Source organism: Cyprinodon variegatus, unplaced genomic scaffold (genome assembly GCF_000732505.1).
Source record: "Cyprinodon variegatus isolate N-32 unplaced genomic scaffold, C_variegatus-1.0 Scaffold11, whole genome shotgun sequence".
Classification (NCBI taxonomy): domain Eukaryota; kingdom Metazoa; phylum Chordata; class Actinopteri; order Cyprinodontiformes; family Cyprinodontidae; genus Cyprinodon; species Cyprinodon variegatus.
This window is the reverse complement of record NW_015150464.1, coordinates 655,618-664,128: the sequence shown is the minus strand read 5'-3', so window position 1 is coordinate 664,128 and position 8,511 is coordinate 655,618.

Genomic DNA, 8,511 nt, shown 5'->3' with positions numbered 1-8,511 from the left:
CATTTATACCCTACAAGTACTAAAGATTCCTTCCTGGAAAATAAATACTGACTTTGAAAAGTTATAAGACTGATTCAAGGACAATAATCTAATAATACTGTATGTGGTTTCCTTTTCATTGCAGGTGAACCAAAAAAAAAGCAACAGTTAAATAAATTATGAGGAAAGCATAATTATTATGATATATGCAGTACCTATACTAAACCTAGACTATATATATTAGGGTCTCTAAAAATGTTATGTTTCCTTTATTGAAAGGTCAAATTTTATTAATCAAATGTGTTGCAAAATGAGTAGAAAACTGTCAAGCAATTTTTGCAGTAGAGTCAGATGGCCGCTCATTACCCAGCTGTCTGGTCCCAGAACAGCTTAATAGGGTTAAGGTCTGGTGACTGTGCTGGCAGCTCCATTAAAGACAGAATACCAGCTGATGTATCGTCCCTAAATATTCTGTATAGTTTTGAGCGATGCTTTAGGTTAATGTTTTGTTGCAGAGCCCAACTGGCTCCAATCAAATGCTGTCCAAAGTGTATGGTATACAGTTGAACAGAGGAGTGATGGCCTTTTTTTTCTCAATATGCCTTTTATCTTGAAAAAATCTCGCCCACTTCAAAAGCACCAAAGCAACCCCAGACCAGCATGTTTCCTGCACTATGCTTGATATAAGGTGCAAAGCACTCCTCCAACATCCAATTTTTCGGCATCCACATTTGTTCTTTGGGATCCACACACCTCAAACTTGGATTCATCTTTCCATAACAGACTAAAGACTGACAAGTTTGAAGAGAAATACATTTTTCTGGCAATTTTAACATTATAGTCGAATGCTCAAATGCTGATCCTCCAGATATTCAACTAGCCAAATGAATAACAATTTTAAGGCTTTTATATTCAGTATAAACATTTTTCTTCAGTTGGACAAGACTCTTTATATGATCAATTAGCACGATACACCTGGCTTTGTCAACATAATGTTTCTCATAATGGAAACTTGAAGTTATTGTTGCTGAAAAAGGGCCGCTGTACATCAATGTAAACATTACAACAATGAACAGCCTAAACCTGTTATGTTTGTCAGTTACCATATTATTATTTTCTAGACTGCATTTAATGAAATGTCGTGATGTTACAAAGTTCTGACCCAAAATGTAGAAAACTGAACAGAGAGACCAGGGAAAAGGTTTAACAGGTTTTATTGTAGAAGTTAAACGGGGAGAAGTGTTGCTCTGAACACTGCTCAACCGGAACTGTAAAGTGAGGGGAAGACACAGCGGTTAGTTCAGGCTTAGTGGGGAATTTGACTCGTGAACTTGGAGAAGAGGATTTGGTTGCCAACTCACATTTCCAGGGAAGTTGTTGAATCCTTGACTCCTGTCTGTGTGCCGTGGTTCCAGTGTTTGTCTGATTCGGTGGAGGGCGGAACAGGGTTTACCCAGAATGCAGTTGATTGTTGGTGTACGGAGAAGCTGACTGCCACTTAGATTTCCTGCGGTACTTGAATGGGTCGTAGTGGAGAATAATCCCTTTCTCAGTTAGAAGCTCAAACGATCTCTTTCGGGGAAAGTGGATCCAAACCTCCTGTTTGAACCCCAGCTCAGTTTGAAGCTCAGTTGATCCTTCCAGGGAGTGAAGGTCCAAGAAGTCCAGTTTGCAGGATGACTTCCTGCCGAGAGGCAAAGACAAAAACAAAGTTAAACTCTGGTTGACAAAACTCAGCTTGACTCAGCAAAAACCCAGCTTGACTAGAGTACCCTAAACTGGCAAACACTCTGGCGTCGAAGTAGTGGCAGTCAGCAGCTCAACACTCCATTTAACGAGGAAACCATCTGCAGGTGTGTGAGGAGGCGGACCAGAACCAGGCGCCTCCTGGTGGATGAAGGCAGACAAACACAGAAACACAAACACAAAAACAGGAGTCCTGGCATTTAATTTTAAAAAGATGTACTTTTTATTAAAAGATAAAGGTATTTTTAGGTGACCCCAAACTTTGAGCAATAGTGTATAATGTGTGATTTTATTTTTTTTAGATAAAGTAGCAGATTGATGCTTAAAAGTTTACTTAACATAAAACATTTTAGTCTTATAAAATAAATTGATCTCTAGAGCATCTCTGCACCTGCACTGCAGTGGTATATGGGTTGTTGAACAATACCTTCCACAAGTACTTCCTAATCAAACACCTGGGTGATATATACTGGCTCAAACTATAACCACAGATCCCCACAGTGTGCAGAGACACACTGTTGTTATGGTTACACCTTTCATTTGTTCATGGATTTTCCATATCCAACCTTTAGCGGTCATGACCAGGCGAGAGATAGAACATGCAAACCTTGGTACAGCCGACAAAAAAAACACACAAGTCTGAGCTACAAATATTTACTTTCACTCCAAAGGCCAAGTCAGTCACATTTTTCTGTGAAGGAGCAGAAAAAGTAAAGAAACCAGAAGAAAATCAATGTTAGAACGTTGAGAAGGAATGCAATGTACAAATCATTGCAAATTATCTGTCAAGCATGCAGCTTCAGTGCTTTATGAGGAAGTCAGAAGGGAAACAAGATAGAACTCCAGATAGAACAGAAGTTACAGGGGTTCTTTTGATTCCATCTGTCCTCGCCTTTAATTATAGTGGACCTTTGAACAGAATTTGTCCCTCTAAAAGCCAAGCTAGACATGTCAGTCAGGCTGTTTCCTTCTCTGTTGTTCTTTAAAAGCTAGACACTCACAGCAGGCTGACTAAAGGATGGTCCTTGAAAGTGGGACACAGGAAAATTGGAGTTCTGCTTCCTACAGAGAGCACCGTTACATTGCATTGCTTATTTTTTAGTCTGTGGACTTCTTCAGAAATATGGATGCACTCTTAATATGCCATTCTCTTTATCACTTAAGTTGTGAAAATCTAAAAAGGGAATACTCACTTGTCATATTTTGATCTCAATATAATATATAAAGTTAATGTGTTAGCCCAGTAACTTATATACTATGGAGTCGTTATCTAATTCAATTCAATTCTGTTTATATCCATAATGCCAGTTCACAACACATGTCATCTCAAGGCCTTTTACAGACAGAATTCAACCAGATCATCCAGTCAGATTGGTTAAAAGTTTCCTGTCTAAGGAAAACCAGTTGATTGCATCGACTCATTGACTTGCAATCCCTGACACCAAGCATGCTTTTAGAAACAGTGGAGAGGAAAACTCCTTTTTAACAGGAAGAAACCTCCAGCAGAACCAGGCTCAGAGTTAGCCGCCATCTGCAGAAAGCGGACTGAGGTTCAAGGAGACAGAAGCAGAAATACAAAAAGCAGCTATCAACCTTCCAGGCAGACGAGCTCCAAGGCAGCTCCCATGTTATCTTTCAGTTACAACTCATTATCAATTAATTACTTAAAAGCTTCTTAGTTCTTATTTGTTCCAACTCTTCTTATTTAAAAAAAAAAAATCAAATTTAAGCTTGCTTTTGATCATTGTTTTCCAAGACTAATTATTTTATAAAGACTTTGGATTTCCTTGCAGCATGGAAATCCAAAGTCAACAATTACTTATTATTCAGCTTGATCAAAAATCAGTCAGATGCACTGAGATAAAGCTCCCCTTCTTCCACTTGTCTAACATTACCAGGGCTGCAGGAGCCTGTTATCTGTAATGAGCAAAAACCAAAATTTGCTGGTCCCAAAACCAGCGCCCATCAGCCCTAAAAATGCCATGAACTACCCAGGAAATGATTAGTCATTTAATATATACATCGGAAAGTGTTACTTGAAATGGCGAGATAATGCTTGGGAAAAAAAACACTTGATGGTTAATTTTAGGATATGGTAACAAGTTCTTAACGAGACAGTGGTGAAAAAAAATTAACTTTAAAAAAACATATCAAATTAAACTGCTTGTCTGAGAACAATGTCTACAGTGTAGAAAAGTATTCATTGATTTGAAGTAAACAATAAACCAATGTGAATTAAAGCCTTTTGAATGTTTTAAGAAGAACAAAATACATTTTGCAGCACTCCCAGCTAAGTGGGATAGAAATGCAGGATGCTTTTCTGCAAAAGTTGGGGGGAAAACACATTAAAAGGAAACATGCATAAGAATAGTGTGGAAAATAATTTCAGTCTATGAACATAAAGGAAATATAAAAAAAAAATAACACTTTTCAAATTCACTTAAATAATGCAACACATTTAATGACCTGTAAACCTGCCAGGGGAACTGCAGCACGAGATAAGCTCATTTAGTCAAAGCCTGGTATCTTTCTTTGGGAGTTTCAGATGAACTGAAGTGTTTGAGGTGCCAGGAGTTTAACAGAGCAGGTCAAGCATTCACACAAAGCTGTGGAGCAGTCCGCTGGACTAATTGACACGTCAGGGAACAGCATTTTAAAGCGTCAAAGCTCCTGGTATCTCTGCATATCATTCACAGATCATTAGGAGAAACAGCCGGCTCTGAGAGAAAGATATTTTCTAACATTCTTAAATATCCTTCTTTGTGATTTGGCTGTTATTTTGGCATAAAATAATCTCTGCACCTGTGCATGTTTGAACAAGTGTAGATGTTCTAGAGGCAGGTGGCATATGTAACTCAGAGTACTCTTATTTTAACAGAAAAGCTAAATTAGGCAGAACTTAATATGCTTGCAGACAGAATGTACAGAACATAATTTCTGTCATTAAACTCCTAAAAAAGAGATGCAAAACCTTCCTACTTCAGAATAATGCCCCTATTTTAGGAAAATAAACAGTTAACATTTTTTTTTATTTTGAAGGGCAATACAGCACAGTGTCATTTTATTACCATTAACACTGCAGCTGTTCCAGCAAGAAAACACTCTTTTTTCCCAGCAGTAATAGTGTTTCCACTGGTCAGAGTAAAAAAAATCCTTTCCACCAATTAACTGTCGTTAGGCAGTTCCATTTGCATAGCCACAAGGACACCTTGAAAGTTCAGTGAGCTGTTGCAGTCCATTGCCTTTTCTATGTGTCCACAGTAAGCAGGGATTTTCCTTTTATACTAAAAACTCTATACACACTAAAAGATTGCTGTGAGCTAACCATGTTAAAAAAACAACTTCCATTTTGCAGTATTTTTGCTTTTTGCAAAAATAGAAAAAAAGCCTGTCTACAGATCATTCTGAATCCATCTGTTTCCTCTGTGTGTTCATTCACAATAAGTAAGTAAAGCAGCAGCTCCTTTTTTCCCCCTCTATATCTGAGCCAAATAATGCGAGAGTCTCTGAAAACATTACTGTGCAATGCAGTTGGATACCTGTGCTTGTGCATTCATGTAATTAATGTAAAGTAGATGCGCAGTATAGTGGTGTATAACACATTTGGTGCACTTTGAACAGTTAGTTTCCACTCTAGTTCCAGATCGTTAAATAAGGACCAGCAAACTCTGGTCTGGACCAAACAATCAGACCAGGACCCCCTTTTTGAGGTGCAAATTAAAGTGAGTCAACTTTCAAACGGACTCTTGTGGGGTTCACTTCAGGTGGGAATATGCACTGGCTCCAGTAACAAATGCAGAAAGTATACATTATTTTGGACTTAGCATGTCACTGTAGAAGTGAATGTAATATTAAAATCATACCTGCTCCACTCTCTGTTGCTTACTGAAGCAACACTGCTTTAAGCAATCTCCCTCGGCTTGCAAGGTTTATTCTCTGTCAATATTCTAAAATTAAAAAGTATTGAAATCTAAATTTAATGAGCTGCTTTAGACACTCTCGATTTTTTTAGAGTGTCTAACGCTCTGCAATGGCAGAACAGAAAGGCTGCATGCAAAACTCCCATAGTAGTTTTTTTCCTTTTCTGGATGTGTGTTCTGTCCTGTCAATAAACACACCTGAGGACTTTTCTGGTGTGAATTGACCTTTACTTTCACCCCCCACCTGTAACACTAACATGACATTTTAGGGAAATTTATGATTTGAGAATACAACTTAAATTCAATTCAATTCAGTTTATTTATATAGCGCTAATTCACAACACGTCACCTCAAGGCACTGTACAGTTCACCAGATCATATAGTCAAAATGATTCAAAGTATTCTATCTAAGGAAAACCAGTTGATTGCATTGACTAAATTACTCAAATACAATCCCTCACACTAAGCATGCTTGTAGTGACAGTGGAGAGGAAAAACTCCCTTTTAACAGGAAGAAACCTCCAGCAGAACCAGGCTCAGTGTGAGCGGCCATCTGCAGAGGCCGACTGGGGTTCAAGGAGACAGAAGCAGAGATACCAAAAGCAGCTGCAAAAGGCGGCTCCATCCAGGAAACACAGCCAGGCAGACGAGCTCGGAGCCAACTCCCGTGTCAGAGGATGAAGAGAGCACATCCAGCCAGTCATAGTCAGAGAAACAGGACTACACTGGAAAACAGGCTGATCTCCAACAACTATAACAAAGGTTTTGATGGCAGCAGCACAGCTGATATTTCTCTCCAGGATGGAGTCACAGCCAAACAGAAACAGATGAGGCAAAGCTACTATGAGAAAAAGCAGAGAGAGGAGAAGGTTAGAGAATGAACTAACTAAAATCATCGGGTTTGAGGGGTCTGACAGATAAGACTCAGAGAGCAAAGTTTGAACACAATAATTTACCCTTGTGACCTCATTACAGACACACCCAACTGCTCTGAAGTCTGGGGTCGGTGCATCTTATCACTTCCTCCTGCTACCTGCAGCTGCTTATTGGCAGTGCTCTGAACATGATGACTTCTGCAATGGAAAAATCTTTAAATTGTCTTTAATCAACCAAATGGTCATTTTTTAACAACCTCAACAAAATACCTTAATATCAGGATTTCTTTGTGACCCTCTTCATTTGATGGTGGGTTACTGTACCTGTGAACCACAGAGGGATCAGGTTTTAAGGCTAAACTCTCTATCATTGGCGAGCTGCCTACTTTGCGGTAGGAAAACAACCTTGGTTTGGGTTGTTCTAAGTTTTCTGGGACATTTAAAGAAAAATCACTCAAATGACTTTTTTTTTCACTGGATGTGCTTTTTCAGACAACATCTAATCTTTACTGAAACTCACGCTAAGTTTTAGTAAAACTTGAATGAAAAATTGGTTTTAATCTGACTTTGAATATCATTTGGTTTCAATTTTTTTGCATTAATATATACTGTAAATCCTTTTCAAAGATACATTAACTGAGCATCATCATTTCTAATAATCATTTTCTGTAATTATCAACGTATATTTAATACAATTCATGAAAAAGTGTCCAATGTGTCTGCCTCTAAATTTCACGTCTGATAGCTAAGAGTAGCCTACAAGCATTACACTTATTATGTGGAAAAATAATAAGTGTATCACTTGGCTGCTTCCTAATCTGAAAAGCTCTAGTGATGGAACTGTTTGGAGAATAGAGAATACTTCTGTTGTTACATCAGGAAATTCATGCAGGTCAAGTGTGTACAAAGTGTTGCTTAGCAGCAATGATCTGTCATCACATCTTAGCAACCACACTCCTTTAGGTAGCTTAGAGTTACAATAACTGGATGTAAATCTACTTCCTTTAGATGCATTTTTAAGCTGCTGCTGTTTAATGTCAGAATGGAGAGTTAATAAAAGTGAAATTATTTGGAAGCAGAACTTCTGACCTCATATTACGCTGCATGCGATAACATAAATATTACACTTCCTGCCTGAATGCTGCCAGAAATGGTTCAGTTTTGAAAGAGGTCCATCCCCACCATGGTGTTTGATTTACAGGCAAATAACTCTCTGTCATGATCTTGGTGTTGATGACTGGCCTAATTCTCGTTTCCTTCACCTGTCTAACTCTGCCCGGTTTCTAATTTCTGCTCATCTTATCCACCTGCTTTTGCCTCTATTTAATGTGCTTGCATCCAGTCATCAGTGCCAGATTATTCTTGATCTCTTGTACCAGTAGTGAGAGTGTTTTTAGCGTACCTTAGTGTTTCTAATTTCCTGATTTTTCACACTCTTTGTCCAAAATGTGAACAAAGAAGACATGTGGTTTGAAAGGGGTGTGAAGGAAGCCCTTTATGTTAAGAAAGAAAAACAACCTTAAACAGAGGGGGTGGATTCAAGTTTCAGCTCTCAAAAAGCTACAACGCAGTCGATTCTTTCCAGCTATCATTTCAGCCTCCCACCCGAATGCAGGGAACAAAACATCTCACCTGGGCAGCAAAGCCAACAATTCCACCTTAACGACCCCCCTTTCAGAGGCTTAGCCCAGTATCAGGTGTTGCAGGCTAACAAAGAACACAAAACAATTCCCCAATCATAAGGGGCGCACCCGTTCTTCTGTAACGATTTTGGTTCTGTTGTTTTTCTTCTGTCACAATTTGGTTTTAAGGTTTTTGATTGGACCCAAAAGCAGAAGCTGAGAGGCAGAGGTGAGTTCTTGGAGGGTTTAATGAGAGATCAGGCAACAAAAACAGGAATCCAAAAATCCAACTTAAAAATGTTAAACAAAAACAGGAATCCAAAGATTCGACATAAAAATCAAACACAAACCAGAACCATGGAGACATCA